The 21,121-nt window shown below is 35.2% G+C and overlaps 1 long non-coding RNA gene across 1 annotated transcript; it reads right to left on the bottom strand.

The window, feature by feature from the left end:
• Nucleotides 1–36: 36 nt before the first annotated feature.
• On the bottom strand, nt 37–5,954 carry LOC131802656 (uncharacterized). The gene is made up of 3 exons (XR_009342320.1): nt 5,887–5,954; nt 240–721; nt 37–154 (listed from the first exon to the last, which is right to left on the bottom strand). It is a non-coding gene; the product is annotated as an uncharacterized LOC131802656 (long non-coding RNA).
• Between the last annotated feature and the right edge of the window lie 15,167 nt (nt 5,955–21,121).

Below are 21,121 nucleotides of genomic sequence, written 5' to 3'. Positions count from 1 at the left end.
TTTTTGTTAAATTTTTAAAATTCTTACAGAGAATAAACAACGACAACTAAACTCACTATTTGTAAACAAACAAACCAAATAAACGCAGCTTTTATATTATGCCGAAATTCTGCCTGTCTTGTCATTTGGGAGCCAGCCGAGTTTAGGTTTATTCCTGGAAAATAACAAAAAAGGACAATCTTCATGTATTTTTGTTAACTAATTCGTGATACACTACACCAATTACATCCGGTACTTACCGGAATATTTCGAAATATTTTTCGATGTTTTTGCTATATATTCATTTTTATATTGGACCGCACCTTAGTCAAGAGTCGTTTTTTCTTCTTGAATATCTTCGACATTTCACCACAAAATTACGTTTTCACCTAATTTCCTTGCCTCAAAGATAAACAATCGTCTTTTCGCAAAATGTCGATTACACATTTGACGCGCTTCTGACAATGTCATAAAGTGTATTGCCTCCTTCCATCTACTTAAGACGGAAACTCATACCGTTTTCAATCTTGCAATAAGAGATAACCAGCTCCAAAGTCAAAGACACGACAATTGTATTGACCATTTAGTTACATCAGAAGGTACGATGAGTGATAACATTTGCTCTGCCCATGAAAAATATCAAAACAGTTGTCAGCATATATTGATTGTTTTTCTGCGATTAATGAAAAATTGCTCCAGCTTAAGTCAGTTACATCTCCTCCTGCTAACCTTACTTGTCCACCTGTAATTCAAAACAAAAAAAAACTCAAAACGGCCAAAATTTAGAATCAGTTGTCAACTCCGATCGAAAATCGAAACATTAGAAATATATCTAGTCAAAGCCTAAATCCTCCCAATGCTGGAATGGACAAATCTCCGAACCCTGAAGAAGTGTCGATATTTAATTGAAGTTAACCCCTTTTTGTGTCCAACGCCATGCACAACCTCAGTCCTCCCCGGTGCGACATTGATGATATACATGGCGATTTCTTATCTTGGCAATATACATAAACAACTCTCGATTACTTTGTCGCTTAATACGCAAAACAAAAGGCGAATCTAAAGAAATAGTTTCGAAATTTCTGGCTGGCAATTTAAACCGAGTGCTGGCTTCAAAACTTTGCAACTGGGCATCATTGGTTGCTTGCCGGCCATGTGAGTTTATGACATTGTAACGGATCATCGGGATGCTATTGTTGTCTTTCTCTGTATTCATCGTTTGCAAAATCTTAAGGTGATACTCTGGGAGCAGAGTCTCAAAGATAAATCGTCCTTATCGTCATGGAACGACCTCGAGTCCTTTCTAACTGAGAGAATTCAAATGCTTGCCTGCCAGTGCGATAACAAGAGTATTGTAGCGTGTAACATAAAACAAATGTGGCAGGTAGTATTCAGGATTCTCATTTTTTTACGAGTGCACTCTTGAAACCAGCCTTATAGCTCGTCGGATTGTCCTTATAACCTTGGACAATCCTATTGCCACTGAGCTACTATTAAAATATAAAAAAATACGCGAATTTTTCTTTGGGTGTACACAAAAGGATCTAGCACAATATGAGGAAACGGAAACAGTTTAGGAGAGCAAGAGCTCTGTAAGAAAAAAAGTTAACAGACTAATAACAGAAAGGTATTTTAAATTTGGAGAAAATCGAAGCTGTTAAAATAGAGGAGAATTGAAGAGACCAAATGACGTGAGCAACATGATATTTTGTTGCTCAAAAGAGCGCACCCAACCATGACTGCAACATGATGTATCCAAGGAAAGAGTAAAGTGTTGTTGCAGCCCCTGAAAATGTCCAAAGTAACCTTTTCCTACTTTAAAGAGAACTCAAACTGATTTGATTTAATTTATTCTGAGTTCATTTTCTTCTCTTTGTTTAACAAATCTAAGATTAACTTTGGAATCCAATATTGCTGCTAATTTTTATTTCATTAAATAGTATTATTCTATAATATTTTAAAGAATTCAATGTGGGAAAACAACTTTAGTGAATAAAATAATTTCAACATCATCAAAATAACTTCTTTACAGTTTTAGTGATATTCTCAATAAATTTCATTTGCATGTAAAGACAACGAGACCAAACTATAAAAAGTTAATTGAACGAACAAAAATAAAAAAACGATATTTTAGCTAAAGATATATTAAATAATACAAAAAAAAAAATATTATTAATATTAATATTAAATATAAATGCAATTATAATTTCAGGTAAGTGCTCACAAAAATCAAAAAAAAAAAAATAATAAAATAAAAGGAAATTGCATATTTTAATTTTTCTTTCAGAAATAATCAACTTGTTGGCCATCTGTCTATGTTGGGTAACAAAACGATGTTAAATTATCATAAGGCAGTTGTGAGTTCTAAATAGGGTGACCATATAATTAATCGAAAATTATCAACAATTTTAAAAAAAAGGTATTATTAGAATTTTATTGTGCAAAATTAAAGTCTTTCGCCATCAGAATTCTAAATATTTTCATTTGAACCGATTTCAATAATCAAGTATTGAACAATTTTAGTGAAAACAAGTAAAAGAACATTAAGTTCGGCCGGGCCAAACTTTTAATACCCTCCACCTTAGGGTAAAGGAAACATTAGAAGAAATGTGGCAAAAACCATCAAAATACCGAATATCGAAGGGTACCATTATATGGGGGCTATACCAAATCATGGACCCATAATTACAATGACTTTATGATCTACAACTACCAAATTTTCAGAGAAATTCGTAAAAAATGTGTCAAAAATCATCAAAATACCGAATATTGGGAGGTACCGTTATATGGGGACTATACCAAAACGACCTATACATACAATGTTTCGCCACACGAACTAGGACCCACTACGACTCACAAATACCAATTTTTAGACAAATCAGTGAAAAAATGTGGCAAAAACCATCAAAATACCGAATATGGGGAGGTACCGTTATATGGGGCCTATACCAAATCATGGACCCATACATGCAATGTTAAGCCACCGGAGCTAGAACCCATTATGACCTACAAATACCAATTTTCAGACAAATACGTGAAAAAAATGTGGCAAAAATCATCAAATTACCGAATATCGGGAGGTACCGTTATATGGGGGCTATAACGCCATATACCAAACCGTGGACCTATATACCAAACCCTGGACCTATAATAACAATGACTCGCCATACGAACTGGGACCCATTATGATCTACAACTACCAAATTTTCAGAGAAATTCGTAAAAAATGTGTCAAAAATCATCAAAATACCGAATATTGGGAGGTACCGTTATATGGGGACTATACCAAAACGTGGACCTATACATACAATGTTTCGCCACACGAACTAGGACCCATTATGACCTACAAATACCAATTTTCAGACAAATCCATGAAAAAATGTGGCATAAATCATCAAAATACCGAATATCGGGAGGTACCGTTTTATGGGGACTATACCAGAACGTGGACCGATATATCTCATTTTCAATACCAACCATCCTAGACTTAATACCAATTGCTCTGCTAAATTTTGGCGCTCTACGTCAAATAATGTGGGCTGTATCGTGATTTCAACAGACAGACGGACAGACAGACAGACGGACATCGTTAAATCGACTTAGAATTGTATGCTGATTATGAATATATATACTTTATGGGGTCTACGACGAATATTTAAGGATGTTAAAAACGGAATGACAAAGTTAATATACCCTCCTTTCCAAGGTGGAGGGTATTATAGTTTAAATATTGTAGCAAGTCATATGTGTACGTGGGGACACTCCTCTATTCTCTTTATACATTAATATCAACGAAGGCAAATAAAAGAGTGCATTGACTTACTTTGATTCTCCTTGTGTTTCTCCTTCGTAGAAAGCGCTTTCGACGCCGGCAGTGTAGTGTTGTTGTTAACATGAATGGATCAAAGAGACTTCAAGTAATAGTTCACCCTTTTCTCAGAGAGCGTTATCAGTATGCAGAGAATGTAAAATATGTTGAACGGGAGACTTTAACACTTTGCACACAATGAATACAATGTTATTGTTTATGTTAGTTAACATTTGCAAGAAGGAACATCACTTAACAGAATAAAACAGCAGTAGGTTTTCAACTAAGTTAAATCGTGACACTAATTATCATTAAAGGTCATAAAAATTCCAAACAAAATATGTGTATGTTCATGTGTATATTAAGTGATGTTTCTTTTGCTAAAACCAACGGGGATCAAAAATTGTTCATTTAAAAGCAAAAACTTATGTATAATTTTTTCCACTTTTCTTCAATTATTCTATATGCACTCTTCTTTATGTTTCTTTTTTTATTAATTTTTTTAAAGATAATAAAATTTAGGAGGAAAATAATATCCTTAAATATAAATAACACTAGAATATTACAATTTTAATGATTTTCAAATTACTAATGGAGGGTTTTCCCGTATCAATAAACAATAACTAAATGCGATTAAATAAAAGTTAATGACTATTAAATTTTCTTACTATCACTTTGACCGAAATATCGAGTGGAAAAAAAGTTTTAAGCCGAAGTAGCGATATTTGTGATTAACTCACGTTGAAATTATACTTCTGGCACTATATTTGGAGGCTTATTTTGTACAGAGCAGGCTGTTAGGGACGAAATAATTTTTACTTTTGTGGTCCGTGCGGAATTTATTTGATGAAGGAGTCGTTGCGACGGTCGGAAAACGGCGTTACATTCATTAGATGATGCGTTCGTTGAGATGGCAAAAAGGAACTGAATTTGCATATTCATGAAGTGTGTGAGTTCAGAGTGACAGTGGGAGAATAGCTTTGAAGCGGATAGTCTCACTTAGCCTCTATTCTCTATCCTGTATAAATGTTGAGAAATTGAGCCATTGAATCCATTGGAGCGAACAATCATTAAATGAGAAACATATAAAACCGCATGCAAGATCAAAATGAAATTACCTTTTGAACAAAAGTTATGAATGTTGAATAATAAAATTGGAATAAAAGCTAAAGCGGTTGAATATGGTCCAAAAGGTCAACTTTTTAGGAATAATTTGGCCAAAAAAAATCCAAAAAATAATGTGGCACTAAAAATAAGAAGAAAAATATTACTTTCCTTAATTTACCAATTGAGGCAATAGGAATGAGGTTTGTGTACTTACAATGCACGCAAAGATAAAACGCAAACGTTAAGTGAAGCAAAATTTTTTACCGTTCTTTCTGTTTTTAAGTATTATTTTTAGTATAAAAAATCACTTTCACTTAACCAAATGCACGAGTTTCCTTCTAAAATCTTAGAAAAAAAACCTTGAACGTCATTCTATTCGCTCTTGTTCTCATTTTAAACGGTTTGCTTACGATCAAAAAGTAGTTATATTAAAAAGGTTAGTCTTAGGTTTCAACTGTTTATTTAGAGGTCATTCGATTCAGAAGTGTCCCTGCACCCACATCCGCAACTAATGCATAGGTCAATTAGAACGAATCTTACCCGTAGTATAGTATATAGCCCTAGCTCTCCAATCAATCAAGATCTAACTCAGATAATATTGTTTCAACGCCCACAGGTGCAAATCCTACGTTAGTAAATCGACAAGTGGCACCGCCATAACAAATCTCGTTCTTCAGGGTAGTTATTATCCAACTAGAGCTGTCATAGACACCGCTTTCGAAGCTACCTTTATTATTAAAAGCCTTCGGCACACCTACCTTCCCGCTCCAATTTTGCCACCATTTCTGTTTTAGTTACTTCATCCACAATAATGTATAGAATATTATGTAGTGCTAGTATCAGTTCTCATCTCTATTCCTCCAGTACATTGAAAAAGAAGCTATTGTTCGGCGTACTTTTTCTAGTAACTCTCCTTTTAATATATGTTTAGCAGAATGAAACTGAACTTATTGAACTGAAAATATAAATATCTCACACAGCACTGAACTTACGTTTCTAATATCTAAAATCAAATATTATAATTACTAGAATAGTCTATCGTCGTCAGAGAGAGTTAGCCTTTCTGGGAGAAGGGGACCCTAAAAGGTTGCAGTTTGGCAGCGCCACCCTTTACAAGGGCGTGAAAGTCATCTGCTGTGAAAACGAGTAGTCTAAATAAATCCTATTCACTACAGTAGCTGGCTTTCACGCTCCTGTAGGAGGAAGAAAACAACACCTTTTTAGTATCATGCAGATTAATCGGTATAACTTCCAAGCAGATTCTCCCGAACTTCTCCTATCCCTCACGAAAGATGAAGTAGACTAAACCCTAGCCCAGGAACCTTATATATACAATAATAAGAGGAGTGTGCAGTATGTCTCTTACACCGTCTCCAATGGTGGAAAGGTTAGTACGTGCATTGTTGCTAAAAAGAATTTAAACTTAATCTTCCGATGTAACTTCAGCGGAGGAGACATAACGTTGGCGAGATTGGAGACTAACCCCGGGAGTGTTGCATCTTAACATCTGCCGTATGAGCGACCCTAGCCCCTTGCACGAGTGCTATCCGCTTGGTGGTCACAACATTGAGCCAAATTAAAGAGGGCTAGTAGGCTTTCATACAATAGTGCCAAGAAGATTTTCAGACAAATCCGTGAAAAAATGTGGCATTAATACTCAAAATACCGAATATTGGGAGGTACCGTTATATGGGGACTATATCAGGGGCTGGATTCTTGTTCTATGAAAAAATGTGGCATTAATACTCAAAATACCGAATATTGGGAGGTACCGTTATATTGGGACTATATCAGGGGCTGGATTCTTGTTCTATGAAAATATGAAATGAAAAATATTTCCTTTATAAAATTTTTCATTTGATATTTATTTCCTTTATAAAAGTTTTCATTTCATATTTTCATAGAACAAGAATTGAGGCCCAGAACGTGGACCGATATATCATTATCAATACCAACCATCCTAGACATAATACCAATTGCTCTGCTAAATTTTGGCGCTCTACGTCAAATAATGTGGACTGTATCGTGATTTCAACAGACAGACAGACGGACAGACAGACCGACAGACAGACGGACATCGTTAAATCGACTTAGAATTGTATGCTGATTATGAATATATATACTTTATGGGGTCTACGACGAATATTTAAGGATGTTACAAACGGAATGACAAGGTGGAGGGTAGAATTATAGTAACAAGTCATATGTGTACCTGGGGACTCTCCCCTATTCTCTTTATACATTAATATCAACGAAGACAAATAAAAGAGGGCATTGACTTACTTTGATTCTCCTTGTGTTTCTCCTTCGTATAAAGCGCTTTCGACGTCGGCAGTGTAGTGTTGTTGTTAACATGAATGGATGAAAGAGACTTCATTTAATAGTTCACCCTTTTCTCAGAGAGCGTTATCAGTATGCAGAGAATGTGAAATATGTTGAACGGGAGACTTTAACACTTTGCACACAATGAATACAATGTTATTGTTTATGTTAGTTAACATTTGCAAGAAGGAACATCACTTAACAGAATAAAACAGCAGTAGGGTTTCAACTAAGTTAAATCGTGACACTAATTATCAATAAAAGTCATAGAAATTCCAAACAAAATATGTGTATGTTCATGTGTATATTAAGTGATGTTTCTTTTGCTAAAACCAACGGGGATCAAAAATGGTTCATTTAAAAGCAAAAACTTATGTATAATTTTTTCCACTTTTCTTCAATTGTTCTTTATGCACTCTTCTTTATGCTTCTTTTTTATTAATTTTTTTAGAGATAATAAAATTTAGGAGGAAAATAAAATCCTTAAATATAAATAACACTAGAATATCACAATTTTAATGATTTTCAAATTACTAATGGAGGGTTTTCCCGTATCAATAAACAATAACTAAATGCGATTAAATAAAAGTTAATGACTATTAAAGTTTCTTACTATCACTTTGACCGAAATATCGAGTGGAAAAAAAGTTTTAAGCCGAAGTAGCGACATTTGTGATTAACTCACGTTGAAATTATACTTCTGGCACTATATTTGGAGGCTTATTTTGTACAGAGCAGGCTGTTAGGGACGAAATAATTTTTACTTTTGTGGTCCGTGCGGAATTTATTTGATGAAGGAGTCGTTGCGACGGTCGGAAAACGGCGTTACATTCATTAGATGATGCGTTCGTTGAGATGGCAAAAAGGAACTGAATTTGCATATTCATGAAGTGTGTGAGTTCAGAGTGACAGTGGGAGAATAGCTTTGAAGCGGATAGTCTTACTTAGCCTCTATTCTCTATCCTGTATAAATGTTGAGAAATTGAGCCATTGAATCCATTGGAGCGAACAATCATTAAATGAGAAACATATAAAACCGCATGCAAGATCAAAATGAAATTACCTTTTGAACAAAAGTTATGAATGTTAAATAATAAAATTGGAATAAAAGCTAAAGCGGTTGAATATTGTCCAAAAGGTCAACTTTTTAGGAATAATTTGGCCAAAAAAAAAAAAATCCAAAAAAGAATGTGGCACTAAACCTAAGAAGAAAAGATTTACTTTCCTTAATTTACCAATTGAGGCAATAGGAATGAGGTTTGTGTACTTACAATGCACGCAAAGGTAAAACGCAAACGATAAGTGAAGCAAAATTTTTTTACCGTTCTTTCTGTTTTTAAGTATTATTTTTAGTATAAAAAATCACTTTCACCTAACAATCCATCTGAAGTGTATTATAGGAGTTTCACTTAACCAAATGCAAGAGTTTCCTTCTAAAATCTTAGAAAAAAACCTTGGCATTGCTTTAAGCTAACGTTTCTATTCCAAAACTCTCGTTAAAAGTTACAATTCCATTTAACAAGAAAGAAGTTATTTGAAACAAAATGCAGCCAGGAATGCAAGCGCCATTACAGTATAGATTCTTCAAAGTCTTCAAATTCGCGCAACCATAAGGCACATTCACTAAAATCAATTGACGCAGTGAAATTTTATACCAATCATCGTTGTCATATTTGACCTATTGAACGTCATTCTATTCGCTCTTGTTCTCATTTTAAACGGTTTGCTTACGATCAAAAAGTAGTTATATTAAAAAGGTTAGTCTTAGGTTTCAACTGTTTATTTAGAGGTCATTCGATTCAGAAGTGTCCCTGCACCCACATCCGCAACTAATGCATAGGTCAATTAGAACGAATCTTACCCGTAGTATAGTATATAGCCCTAGCTCTCCAATCAATCAAGATCTAACTCAGATAATATTGTTTCAACGCCCACAGGTGCAAATCCTACGTTAGTAAATCGACAAGTGGCACCGCCATAACAAATCTCGTTCTTCAGGGTAGTTATTATCCAACTAGAGCTGTCATAGACACCGCTTTCGAAGCTACCTTTATTATTAAAAGCCTTCGGCACACCTACCTTCCCGCTCCAATTTTGCCACCATTTCTGTTTTAGTTACTTCATCCACAATAATGTATAGAATATTATGTAGTGCTAGTATCAGTTCTCATCTCTATTCCTCCAGTACATTGAAAAAGAAGCTATTGTTCGGCGTACTTTTTCTAGTAACTCTCCTTTTAATATATGTTTAGCAGAATGAAACTGAACTTATTGAACTGAAAATATAAATATCTCACACAGCACTGAACTTACGTTTCTAATATCTAAAATCAAATATTATAATTACTAGAATAGTCTATCGTCGTCAGAGAGAGTTAGCCTTTCTGGGAGAAGGGGACCCTAAAAGGTTGCAGTTTGGCAGCGCCACCCTTTACAAGGGCGTGAAAGTCATCTGCTGTGAAAACGAGGAGTTTAAATAAATCCTATTCACTACAGTAGCTGGCTTTCACGCTCCTGTAGGAGGAAGAAAACAACACCTTTTTAGTATCATGCAGATTAATCGGTATAACTTCCAAGCAGATTCTCCCGAACTTCTCCTATCCCTCACGAAAGATGAAGTAGACTAAACCCTAGCCCAGGAACCTTATATATACAATAATAAGAGGAGTGTGCAGTATGTCTCTTACACCGTCTCCAATGGTGGAAAGGTTAGTACGTGCATTGTTGCTAAAAAGAATTTAAACTTAATCTTCCGATGTAACTTCAGCGGAGGAGACATAACGTTGGCGAGATTGGAGACTAACTCCGGGAGTGTTGCATCTTAACATCTGCCGTATGAGCGACCCCAGCCCCTTGCACGAGTGCTATCCGCTTGGTGGTCACAACATTGAGCCAAATTAAAGAGGGCTAGTAGGCTTTCATACAATAGTGCCAAGAAGATCAAACAACGTATGAACTGGGATAAACAGCACCGAATCAATGAAAAACATGAATGACTCTCTGTTCGCCATTGCGCTTGACCTCTTTACGAGAAAACGTAAACGTCATTTCTTCATACCACCGATGCTAGATGGATTCACATCAACCCTCTCCTCTTAAACCAAATACCTCGGCACCATCTACATTGAAAGATAAATGTACAAATAGAAGCTTAATTGTATTCTATTTTTGCAAGAACTCTATAGGTAACAGTTGGGGTCTCAAATCACACATAATTATGGTTTATGAGTCAATTGTTCGCCCTACCTTAACTTATGGAGCTTTAGCCTGGAAGCACTCCTTAAATAAGTCATCTTTTTGACGAAGAATTGACAAAGTCCAAAGAGATGCATCGTTATTAATACAGGTGCTTTCAGGTGCTTAAGACCACTAAGCATCCACGTAGAGGAACAACCACTTAGGTGTGCTCTCCAATGACGCAGTTAATTCTATTGACATTCTGCGATCCTAGGTCGGATAAGAACTGTGGGAGGGGAAGCCAGCACAGGTGACTACATTTCACCAAGGTTGAGTTTCAACCCACCCATCATCTGACAGGGATATCTGGGCCCGTAGCAATTCACCTTTCCGCGGCATAGCTGTATATACTGACGGTTCTTAGATGGAATGTGGAACGGGTGCAGGATTCTTCTGTGACACTCTTAATGTGCATGAATTCTACGACTGTTGTGTATTCCAAGCAGAAATATTTGCGGTGAAAGCATCCACAGACTTATGGGGCACGAGGAACGATAAGGGTAACGGCCCGGTGACTGTATTTGTTGATAGCCAAATCACACTGAAAGCTTTAAACTCGTTTACTATTAATACTATGGCTATTTTGGAGTGCCGGAAAGCCTGGGAAAATACTGGGTTGTCTATCAAGCTCTGTTGGGTTCCAGGCCATTAGAATATTCCAGGCAGTGAGACTGTAGATGAATTGGCAAGGTTTCGAGTCATTGAAGTTGAGAACTCGGTTAAACCACGCTTGTGTGACTTCTTCCAGGTAATTCATAGACACTACTCTGAGAGAGCTCAACAAAAATGGCTAGATGAATGGGAGTGTAATATCTTTGGAGAATCTGGATATTCCTTTCTTCTCTCTGCACTTTAGGATGAACACGATGGACCAGCAGGTCTCCGAATGTAGCGGTTACCAAAAGGCAACCGCTGTCGTATTATAATCGAATCATATCCATCTTAGTCTGAGAGATATATATATACTCCTTCACATTCTTGGACCAAACGACCTTTTTCCTCTGAAGATATTTTTTTAATTATCTCTCTCAATCCGTGTGTAATTAAATTTAGGGTGAGGGCGTGTGCAAACGCTACGTAAATCATCAAGTATACGCATCTGTGATATCCAGGTGAGCAAATATTGCGTCCCCTTGCATCTGGTCCATTGATAATCATCTGATGACTCGTATTCTACATTCTTTTTTCTAGCAGCAAAAATTGTAAAATCCATTCCGAAAACTTCACTATTACTTAGCGCTTCAATAACTTTAGCGAAAATCTGAACTTAAATGCGTATTTGCTGATAGTCCAACCAGTTCTCTTTCGCTGTCACCAAACATAGCTCAATTCTTCCTAACGCTTGATTATTCCATGCTGTTCTTTTTTATCCGAATTTTGATCAATCAGTTCGTCGTAAATTACCGTAGATTCCATGACAACCAACGGTTGTAAATTAATTCGGCCTAAGAATGCTATAGCCGCATAACACTGCTACATTTCTTAAACGCAATGCAATACAGTTATGGACTGTCTCTCTCTATATTTTGCTTCGAAATCATTAGTTATGGTCCATGGTTATTATGGTCCATGTAACCAGAGAACCAAATATCGGACGCATCAGAACAATATAGGTCAGAATTATATAGATGCGCCCACGGGGAAAAATTCATTCGCCAATAAGTATTCCAAATCGTTTAAAGTTGTCAGAGGCATATTTTTTATGTGAAATTAGTGGATGTTTACATATTACTGATACCAGATTTTTATTAAGTTTTTGAAAATTACATGTTGTTAATGTAAAGTTGTTATGAATAACATTATTCCATGCATGGTACAAAGATATATCAGATATTTTTTTATTTTCTTGGCTTAATATGTCATCTTTATTTGTTTATGTATGTGTATTCTTTTCAATAACAAAAAATTGTTCAGAAAACATTCAAATTCGGATGTTTTCAAAATGATTATTTCATCGTATGCATCGACAAAATCTAGAGTTTTTGTAGCGAAATAATCCTTTAGAGATATATAGTACATGATTTTGAAAAGAAGTGTTGACCTTTCATTCAGTTATCGCGGTTTTCAATTATTTATTCAAAATAAATGCAACAAGTTGTTTGATTTTTTATTGTTTTGATACTAATTCTGACATTACAAGCCAAACAGGTAGACCTCTATACTTGCAATTTTTTCAAAGTTGACCTACCTTCTCTTCATTGTACCATGATTCCATGTGTATAATATTTTTCATTATTATATATATTTAATAGTTATTACTGAAGAGAACTCGACTATTACTATTATTTTATGATTATATTATGGTAGTTGTTGTCAATGTTTACATTAGAATCGCATAAGAATTTATTTGCGAATTTAGACCAAGAATGGTTAGATAACATCAGAAATCCAGACGATTATACTCATGAGTTCTGTCCGGAATCGGTCCGACAACTCAAATTTCTCTTCCGAATTTCACATGAATATCCTTGCGTGTTCCATACGACTTCGGTTCCAAAGTCGGCTCAAACTTCAGATTTTCATCCGTCCGTTCGGTCCGACAACACGTCAACCAGTATGGCGTTTTTAAGAACCAAGAATAATTTATAAGAAGAATGCAAATGAATTCTTCTGGGGGTCAGTTGTCCTTCCAGGCGCGTCCACGCCGCCGGATAAGGGAGATGGATGATCACACTATTTTGCAGAATAATGTGATCAACCGTCTCTGAGGATCTTTGGATTCCACGCGGACAAAAAGTTGACTATAGGGTTGTTCCCCTAAAACAAAAAAACAAGTAATAGAAGAAGTTTTAAAGAAAAAAGTTGCGTGGCAGGCTCCAAATAAACCAGTACAGGTGGTTGTTTGTGATACAGCCACGACTCACACCTCGTCGTTATCCTACGATCGTGAGCAAATTTCTACAAGCACAGAGCCTTTGGTCAAAAAGACAGACAAGTCTGAGAAACTCCAGGGAAGCGTACACTCGACCCAGCCTTCAACGAAAGATAGTGCCTCAGACTCCGAATCTGACAACAGCAGCAACGAAGCTACTGTTTGAGAATCCCAAAAACGATAGAAGAAGTGACCGAAAGCTTGGCGAAACTCACAACTACAATCTCAACGGCAAATGCTCTGGAAGCAGCAGACGAGGAAAAATCGACTGCTAAGCTTGGGGTTCCTGAGAATAAATCCCTAGCCCGGCAGCAGAGGAAGCGGACCGAGGAGACGGGTAAGAAGCCATCTTATGCCAAAACAGCCAGAAAACATTATTAGGACTAAATGCACTACTCCCCCCTGGGATAACGGCTGCCTTAAGCGGTGATGAGGAAGAGCGACATTTTCGCCTAACTAAAACGACGTGATACGTCGAGGTCTTTGGAAGACAGAACAAGTCCTTGGAAGTCCAACTACGTGGAAATTACAGCGGCTGGTGAGTAAGTAAAAATAATACAGGTAACGAAGCACTAAAGCGTAGCGATGCTAACTCACACAAGTTTGGGAGACTAGCAGAAGAAAGGGTATTGTAAGGGAACGTTGAATTCCTAGGCATATATGACATAGACAGAGATACCAATAGGTTAACGGAGACCTTAGCAAAGTCATTCGAAGAATGCTGTCCCCCTCGTGAGGGCACATCTGCTTCGAAAAATCCTGGTTGATAGGGGATATTCGTAACAAAGGAAGAGAGGTCAGAAGGCTTTACAATAGAGCTCTACTAAAGTATTCTGGGATATCTACCAAAATAAACTTAAAGAATACAAGCAAGTTGTAAAAACAGCTAACCGCAAATCCTGGAAGCTTTTCTGCGAACAGGTTGAAAGCGCAAATGATGTATCAAAAGTTAAAAGTTTCTTTCGAAAACCCATGCACAAGCTAAGACAATGATGGATGATATGGGTAATAAGATGGAAACAATAGAAAATACCCTAGGGCTTTGGATGACTAAACACTTCCCGCCGAGCACACTTGAAGATGAATCGATTGTAAAGGATGCCATCAAAAGTTTCAACACGTTTAAGGCAGCTGGACCAGGTATGGTCTTCCCGACTCTGCTCCAGAAAGAAGATGACTACATCTCGTCCAACTTAGCCGGACTTTTTAACGCATGCCTAAAATAAGTTTAACATCGTTCTACTCAGGGGCCAGACCGGAAAAAACTGAGATATGGCGGACAGCTATAGAAAAAAAAAGTAATCCCAAAATATAACAGAAAAACCAACGAATGTGCGCTTAAGTATTTGAGGTGCAATGAGGACAACACCAACTAGGACTTTAGAGACAATTCTAAAAGTACACCCAATAGATATTCAGATACAGTACGAGGGAAATCACACAACGGGAAAATCAATGGAAAACTTTGTATAAGACCGGATACTAGAAAAATTTTACCAGTCTCATGTGAAACATTAATTCCTACTCAATCAACAACTATTCTCAACAAGGCTCGATACGCATTATATGGGGTACCAGGTCATGCGGGAGTTGGAGGTAACGAGATAGCGAACTCTCTTTTTTTAGATTTTGTTTAGATTGCAAATCTTTATATCAAGGCCTTATGTCAAGGAATTAATTTTTGGGACAAATGCTTGCCAAGTTCTACGTGTTCGCCGGCTTGTCAATTCTATTGCTAGGTATGTGCTTGGGTTTCGCCGTAGATATTGCACCTCGCATTTTGTTTTTAATTTTCATGGACTTTTATTCAACTTGAATATATGTCATTACAGTATTATGACAAATTTTAATTCTCTCTTATATAAAAAGACTAGCTGGCCCGGTCCGCGTTGCCGGCCCGTAGTTTTTGTCTATTATGCATATTTGTCAAAGCATAATTATTCACAGATATGACTGATATAAGTGTTCCCGTACTGGTCGATTAAAAGTGTTTTAAAATACCTGTACCCATATTTAAGCCGTGGGCTTCAAAGGTGTGGATGTGCTATACAAATCTATTAAAAAGTATATATCAATCTTATCCCCATGTAAGGGATCAAATTAATTTTTAGTATGGTAAAAATCGTGAAATGAGCAGTAATTTGGAATTTGCTGTATTTTGTACACCTCATAATTGAGCGCTGAATGAATTAAGAATAGCCAAAGTTAATTACTTTTTTAAGCCATTAGCACCTCAGATTGTCCATTAGCGTTCTTATAAGTCCCCCTAACCATGTCGGTCTGTTTGTCCGCCAAAAAGTGGACTTGAGGGGGTACTATTATATGGAAAAAATTCTAAAATTTGTAGATATGTTCATATTTTTGTGTAAGTTTTCACCCCCCAAATACACATTTTTAGCCAAATCCTTTGAAATATGGTAAAATCAGGAGATACCATTGAAAACATTCTTCTAGCCCTTATAATCCAATATGACAAATAGAGACCAAATCAAAAATTTAACAGAACAACATAGCATGTCAAACTGAAAAACATTCCGCGTGATTTAAATGAGTAAAAATAGTTTTATCCACCATATTATCATATAGATGTATTTCCCAAATCTACGTTTCCAACCAATATTCTCTTGAGAGTTACAAATGCAATAGAATACAAAATTTTCTTTTCTGACCACACATTATATGTGAAAGTGGACTTGGGGATACTCCAATGTGGGGACTTTACTTAAATAAATTCCTATGTGGCAATTATCTGTATGATGGTTCCCTAACCCCTTAGAGACAAAGATGCCAAATAAGGGCCAAAATATGAAAAAAGTGGCCAAGACCCCAAAAATAGCTTAAATCATATGATGGTTATATAAATATAAAATCGGGTTGTACCCTTATCCGTGAGTTATGATCGATATCATGACCTGCAAAAGTGATTTAAGGTATCTTGAATGTTTGGGAAGAATTCCTGGAAGGATAGAAATCCTTTTCTTACTAAAAGTCCCATTCGCTCTATTATTTTTCACCCTTTAAATTTGGTATTTTACTGATTGTACTTCCAAAGAATTTTGCATTTTGAGCTCTCATTGGACGGATTATTGTCACATGAAAGAAGTAGGTCCACGCTTTGAAATGAGCTCCATTAGGCTTTTTCTGTCATTTTTGGTTGTTTAAATGTGTTCGCAAATACAAATTAAAAAAAAATGACAAAAGAAGAATAGCAAATTGAAAAAATCTTCAACTTGTTCGCTGATTTATTACAGCAAATGTTTAAAGACCCTTATTATTTTTTTAAAATTCGATTCCACTGAAAATCTTTTCGATTTTTTCCCGATTTGAGAATTTTTGCAATGAGATCTCTTTTTCGTGATTTTTTAGCGAATTTGAAAAAGTAATTATCTTTTAATTAATAATTATCTTTCTTTTGGTGTGACCGCGTTAAATTATTTCGATATCATCTATTCCGTTTCGCCACCATATAATTCGTTATTACACTTCCATGTAACCCGCCATCAATTTCAGTTCTCAAGAAATCAAGTCAATTAAATAAATTGGTTTTAATATTCGAATTCAAAAATAAAAAATAAAAAACACTACAAATGTACATTAGAAAAAAGCCAGTCAAAATAGAAAAAAATCATGCAAAATAAAACATTACTATTGTACATTTGAAAAGTCAAAATGAAAATGTTAATATATCACATTTTTACGCGATTTTTTTGGATATTATCCTTTTCGGAGAGGAGACAACTCCTAATTTGTGTGAATTGTTAAAATCAGTCCAGCGGTTCTTAAGTTATAAGCGTAGTAACTAACACAACTTACATTTATATATATAGATTGTACTTTGTAGCATATCTCGGAAAACTTAATTGTTATTCCAAGTATTTGTCTTTAGTTGGCAAGAGGTCTTTACTTGTGACAGTCGCGAGATTGTGTAATCAGATATATTCGATCCTTTGTAATTTTACGTGGATAATTTATCCAAAATAACCCACAAACTTGCTACATTCGGTCGAATAAATACGAGTAATGATTAACAATGTATTTTTTTGATACTTTCTGCTCTTTTTGTCTCTGCCTTGCTTATCTGTTGTTCAGCTTGGCGAAGGGATTGAATCTGCTTAGAGCGTCTAGAGCGATCACTTGTTTTCAACAGGAAAACAGAAATACAACATAAATGCAATGGTTATAAGTATTTTGCAATGTGAAATCACCCTCTAAATATATTGGATGTCTACAAATATACAATATGTTTTTTTATAGCCTTTTGTGTTTTTGCCGGGACGATATCGCTAAACCACTCCACGGTTTGCTAATATATTCTCCAGCGAACGAAACAAACGATACGAGTAAGGTATCGCTCGCACAAAGTCACAAACTATTATTTTTTTCCGAACAAACCACAAACATTTCAATTCCAGATGTACACAAACAATACCATTGCCTTAATGAATTTTGGCTGTAAGTTGCCGAGCATTATCATTGAGAACGAATCGGTAGGAAACGTTTTCAAACGTCTGCTGTGCGAAATGATGATTGGTATATTTAGAGTTGTGATTCTAATTCATATACTTTTGTTTCTTTTTCCAATGTATAATAGACAAATAAAGAATAACAAGTTAAAAAGTATGAGTCGGTTTTGCCGGCAGATGTATACCCTCAACCTTGCGTTATGATAGTTCAGACTATGGACCCTTTATGGGAGGAGTGGGCAATATTTTGTCCTTTTCATACCAGACCCAAGTCTGATATAAATATTGCAACGTGCCAGTTTTGGAATATATCGACTACTTGCTTCTCATTTCTAAGATATGTAATAATTTTTGTAAAATTTCGAAACAAGCGTGAGTTACAATATATAGCGAACCAATGTATTCAACTTCATTTAACACTGATAATAAAAATGGAAGAGGTACCAGAAGAGGCGAGCCAATATCTATCATCTTCGCACCAGATTTTGTGTTACTATATATATTTTAGTGAAGTGGTCCGATACATCCCATCTTCACACTAGATCTTTCCTTAGTAGAAATATTGGAATGTGTGAAGTTTAGAATGAATCAGATTTTTATTTCACATTTTATAAGTGATAAAATTATTCATAATTTTGACCGTTGTGGAGAAGTATCGGAAAGAGTGGACCGATATACCCCATCTTCACTTCGGATCTTTTGTAAATGAAAATATTGGGATAGTTAACATTTGAAGTCAATCGGATTTATATTTCACATTTTTATAAGAATTACTATCTGAACCTGGCGCGCTTCGCTATTCCTTTCCTATATAACCTATATACTTCCCCGTAATAGTCTTAGAGTCAAGAAAATTGTTGTGTATTTTTTCTGGTAGAAATTTAGACCAACATCCGTCATACATTCCAAACTTCATTGAAATACATATGAGAGCTTTATTTAAATCTGATCCGATTTCAATATGATTTGGCTATTTTTTTTACCAATTTCATTGAAATTGGAGATACATACATAGCGTGTTTGGTGCATCAAATACATAAAATCGTAAAATATATATGGGAGCTATATCTAAATCTGAACCGATTTTATTATAACTTGGAATGGTGGTATAAAATACATAAGTCGGACGACTTATGGCAACCCTTTTGTGATTAGTGTCAAAAAATTGTGGTGCTGCGTGCTTTTGAAAAAAAAAAATTAATTATATATCTTATTAAATTAATTAATTTGATAAAAAGTGTCCAAAAGTGTTTAATACTGATTTTGCAAATCATAGTAATAATTGGTTTTATAGCTTGTTTTGTGTGAACTAATATCAATTTTCAAATTGTGTAGTTTTACATTCTCCTTTTTATCCAGTTTCCTTTGTTACATTAACTAATTAGTTATTGTAACATATCTTCTTGTTTAGTTTGTCATCTTAAAAGAGTTACCAACATTAAGAAAAATAAAATAAATAAAAAATTCCAGCTTCAGATCTGTTCTTAAAAAATATAGTTGTAACTTGTATAATTAAAAAAGAAATAATTATAATTTAAATATAATTTAAATGTAATATTGTTGCAAAGGATGAATTGTGTGTTACCTGTTGGTGTTGTGTGCAATGTAGGAAACTCTCCGCAGATTTTTACAATTTTGTAAAAGATTTGCAGTCGGAATTGACATCGATGAAAAAAGATTTTTCCTCCCTATCAGTCCGATTTGAGAATTTCTCTACATTTTTTGAGAAAAACCAAGAATTAGATGAGGTTGTGTCGTCACCGTCAGTTTCTTGTTAGAAACGCAAAAGGGCTGTCAAGAAGGCACCAACTAAGGGAATTCCTAGTCGCAAAGCCATAGTTTCTGTGGAGAACACTGTTCCACAACCGATTTCTGTTAATTCCACTGATACAACTGAAACTGGGAGTGAACAGTCGTATGCCAGCGTTGTTACATACCCAGTTCCAGCAATTAACAGCCATATAAATAAAGGGGTAAATAATCCTGATCGACATTCAGAAATTATTACTTCCCATATCTAGTGATCGTCCCGAGACTGTTACTGGCAAAACTCAACCTGTCCATAGATCATTATCTATGGCTCCCGCAATGAAAATAACATTTGCGACAAGGTTTGCACCAGAAACAACGGCCGATTACTATTTGTGATGTTATAAGCTCCGATCTGCATTTTCTGAAAGTAGATTTTCTTTCAAAATCGTTGTGCCTGAAAATATTTTTGTACAGTTGACTTTAAAAGAATTTTGGCCTGCTAAGTCATTTATTTAAGAATTTCTGGAGAGATCCGATTATTTAGCTCATTCCCCTCTAAGACCAGATTCGGTGCGAAAGAACTAAATGACTCATTTTCTATTCGCTATCAGGCTTAATACAAAATTAACTAGTTTACATACCGATAGCATTGGTTTCTATTATAATGTATTGTTTTCTCCGAAACTTGTTTAAAACATCTGTATTAAATAGTAAAATTTTATATTCGAAATATTAAATATTTAGAAAAGATCGTGTTTGTAAAAAAGGTGATGGCGTCCTTATTGCAGTTGATACCAAATATACCACTAATTTAATTGATCTAAATGATTTTCTTGATATAGAATTCGTTGATGTTTCCATTGAATTGGCCAAATCTAAATTGTTTGTAACTTGCTCTTATATTCCACATTCAACTTCACTTGACATTTATAATCAGCATTTATCAGCAATAATTTTAATCACTGAAAAAATGAAAGATCCCGATTGCATCCTGATTCTTGGTGATTTTAATATGCCTTTCTTTAGATGGCTTCCAATGCAAGATTCTGAAGCTCTGATTCCTTTGCCATCCGAAATGAACAGCACCCAATATATATTTTAAGTTATAAATCGTTATTGTCACTTAAATCTTTATCAAATAAACGGTGTGAAAAATTCCCACGCCAAAATTCTTGATTTGGCGTTTGTAAATATTACACAGCATTTTGATATATTCACAATTCCTCCAATATGCACTCCTGAAGATATGTACCATTCAACTTTATATATCTCCATGACTCACAGTTATGCAATTGAAGAAAGTCAGTCCGATTCATTTAAAACTGTCCTTAATTACAAAAAAAAAGATAATTTTCGAAAACTTAATACTCGGCTCGGTGTGCCTGTGTAAAAGCCATTAAGATCTGGAATATGTAATTGATATATTTTATATTTTAAAAATATTTAAACTGGAATGTGTTCCAACTACTAGAGTTGTAAATTATTATTATATTAATTAAAATATTCTAATTCTCTCTGTTGCCATATCTAAATATACTCTGTTGCTATATCTAAATATTATGCCCCGTAGATTGCGTAATT

This window comes from Musca domestica, unplaced genomic scaffold, assembly GCF_030504385.1.
Source record: "Musca domestica strain aabys unplaced genomic scaffold, Musca_domestica.polishedcontigs.V.1.1 22, whole genome shotgun sequence".
In the NCBI taxonomy this organism is placed as follows: domain Eukaryota; kingdom Metazoa; phylum Arthropoda; class Insecta; order Diptera; family Muscidae; genus Musca; species Musca domestica.
The sequence above is the reverse complement of the archived record's forward strand: the minus strand, read 5'-3'. Positions and strand labels throughout refer to the sequence as shown.